Genomic DNA, 2,936 nt, shown 5'->3' on the forward strand with positions numbered 1-2,936 from the left:
TCTCTCCCCTCACCTCCCCTCTCTCTCTGTAGATGACAGAAATGTTGGTGGTATAGTGGCTGGTGTTATCATTGCGCTGCTCATCGTGGCTTTCATTGGGATCGGCCTGTGGTTTGCGTACCGTAAGGGATACATCGGACGTGAGTGTGACCTTAAGCCCTTCTGTCGTCCCGAGTAGCCCATGCCTGATGGGTGGCATGTTGGAAACGTTGGCAAGACTTTGCAATGGTCACCCATGACACAGCCCTTCAAAGATTGGTGTGGTGCCAATTGAGGGGGGGCTGCTTTGTCCTGGATGGTGTCAAGCTTCTTGAGTGTTGTTGGGGCTGCCCCCATCCAGGGGCAAGTGGGGAGTATCCCATCACACTCCTGACTTGTGCCTTGTAGATGGTGGGACAGGCTTTGGGGAGTCAGGAGGGGAGTTACTCGCTGCAGGATTCCCAGCCTCTGACCTGCTCTTGTAGCCGCTGTGTTGATGTGGTGGGTCCAGTTGAGTTTCTGGTCAATGGTAACCCCCAGGATATTGATAGTGGGGGGATTCAGTGATGGTAACACCATTGAATGTCAAGGGGCGGTGGTTAGATTGTCTCTTATTGGAGATGGGCATAGCCTGGCATTTGAGTGAAGGGAATGCTAGCTGGGATCTTCCTGTGTAAATGGGACAAGGTATAACGCAATGGGTGATAAATATTGAAATTACTTTGGTAACAATGTCTAATCAGATGCTCTCTCTCTCTCTCTCTCTTCCGTTCTCACAGAAAAACGGCCAACGTAAGTCTGATATTCATCGTCGTGTTGATGGTTAATACTAAGGGCAGGACTGTATCAAAGGATCTCAAGTATCCTGTTCAAATATAGTGCAAACATTTCTCTCCTCCCCTCCCTATCTATGTAACCCCCTCCTGCCCCTACACCCCTCCCTATCTCTGTAACCCCCTCCAGCCCCTACACCCCTCCCTATCTCTGTCACCTCCTCCAGCCCCTACACCCCTCCCTATCTCTGTAACCTCCTCCAGCCCCTACACCCCCTCCCTATCTCTGTAACCTCTCTCCCAGTGATAGTCAGTCTCTCTCTCCGATGTTAGTAACACACTCCCTTTCTCTCTCTCTCTCTCCACACAGGAAACAAAAGGTGATCTACAGTCAGCCACCAGCTGATGAAGTGGATGATGTGAGTTGGCCTGTAATGTGGTGGGAGTCGCGAAGTTAGAGGGGGATAGAGGGTCACAGAGATTGGTGACTGGAACAGTTTTACCCTGGGGAGGAGGGGTGGGGGGTGCGGTTGGGGGTAGGTTTTGACGAGGTAGCGTCATGTCTGAGGGAGTAAATTTTGAGGTGGAGTTATCAGGGCTAAGGGGAGTAGGTTTTGAGGTGAGGGCATCGGGGCTGAGGGGAGGTAGGTTTTGAGGAGGAGGGTGTTGGGGCTGAGGGAGGGGTGTAGGTTTTGAGGAGGAGGGTGTGAGGAATCCGGTTGAGTGCGTGTAGGGACGTGACAAACAACATTCAGTTTAATTTCTTTAACCTTCCTCTCGGTCTCTCTCTCCCTCCCTCCCTCTCCCTCAGAATGACTTCAAACAGAAATCTTCATTTGTCGTCTAACCCACTCCATCAAAGCAAGACCCACGCTGGGACACATAACCAGCCCCCTTCCCCCCCCACCCTCACCCTCCCTCCCCCACTCCCTCATTCCCTCCGGCCCCGTGGAGGAGGGGTCCCTCGTTAACCCAGCATTTCCCTGAGAATCCGAACTCGACGGGAAACTGGTGGGATTGAGGTCTTATCGTGGAAAAACAAAATCATCTTTCTTCTCACGCACAGTCTTTTCAGACTTGATGATTTTTTAATTAACTGTACAAAATGTGGCTTTGTGAATATTAACCATCAGTTTGGATACAGCTTGTCCCTGTTTTGTAACTCCATTCCGCACCTGCCCAGATAACTGTGTAGAGGGAGCTTTCCTGGCATTTTAAAAGAGTAAGAGGTAGCTTTTCCTCCCTATCTAACCCCGTGCTGTCCCTGTCCTGGGAGTGTTTGATGGGGGACAGTGTAGAGGGAGCTTTACTCTGTATCTAACCCCGTGCTGTCCCTGCCCTGGGAGTGTTTGATGGGGGGACGGTGTATAATATTTGATTCTGGTGTGTAGCTCTGACCCCTTTGCTGTTTTAAATATTTATTGTAACGGTGATTTGAAGCTGTGCAGCTGCACCTTTCCACATGCTTTTTGTTTTTCAGTTTTGTAATGTATTTTTTTAAAACCTGTCCTTCAGCACCGTGAATAAAAATAATTTGTGCTCCACACTGCTGTGGTCTGCATCATTGGGATGGTCTGAAAGTATAGCAGCATCTGTCAGTTCCCTATCTCTCTCTTTGTGCGTACAGTACGCACATTTTACCTGCTTTTCCGAGCCAGAACGATGGCCCCTGGTACTGGTCACGAATCACAATTCTGTTCCAAGCTAATCGATTCGAACTGCGGATAAATTATAGACTGTCGACCCGCTCTCCAGCCCGTACAGGCCCACACCCTCTTTTTGGGTGTGATGGGCTGAGGGAAAACCTCAGGAAGGGCAGTTCTGTTCGCAGGGTTCACCTGTACAGACTTGCTGCAACACGCTTCTAAATTCTCCGTCTTCCTGCTTACGTGTCGCTGTAACCGCTGAGGGGAATAAACTGGCTTCTTTCTTTCAGCATTCAGGATGTCTTTTTATAGACTGCAAAGCCAAAAAACAAATAGCGTGCTCTCCTGCAGAGGTCTGATAGTTTCTGTGATAAGCGTTAATGCTGTGGCTGGTTCACAGACGTTTCATTACCCTGATAGTAGGAACTGCTGATGTTGGAGAATCTGAGATAACAAGGTGTAGAGCTGGATGAACACAGCAGGCCAAGCAGCATCAGAGGAGCAGGAAGGCTGACGTTTCAGGCCTGGACCCTTCTTC

The 2,936-nt window shown here is 49.8% G+C and overlaps 1 long non-coding RNA gene across 1 annotated transcript; it reads left to right on the plus strand.

Annotated features, from left to right (window-relative positions):
* The first annotated feature begins 30 nt into the window (after positions 1–30).
* LOC125488054 lies at positions 31–2,296 on the plus strand. Its single transcript, XR_007266201.1, has 4 exons — positions 31–140; positions 759–771; positions 1,123–1,171; positions 1,564–2,296. It is a non-coding gene; the product is annotated as an uncharacterized LOC125488054 (long non-coding RNA).
* Positions 2,297–2,936: the final 640 nt, after the last annotated feature.

This window comes from Rhincodon typus, chromosome 48, assembly GCF_021869965.1.
Source record: "Rhincodon typus isolate 14 chromosome 48, sRhiTyp1.1, whole genome shotgun sequence".
NCBI classification, from domain to species: domain Eukaryota; kingdom Metazoa; phylum Chordata; class Chondrichthyes; order Orectolobiformes; family Rhincodontidae; genus Rhincodon; species Rhincodon typus.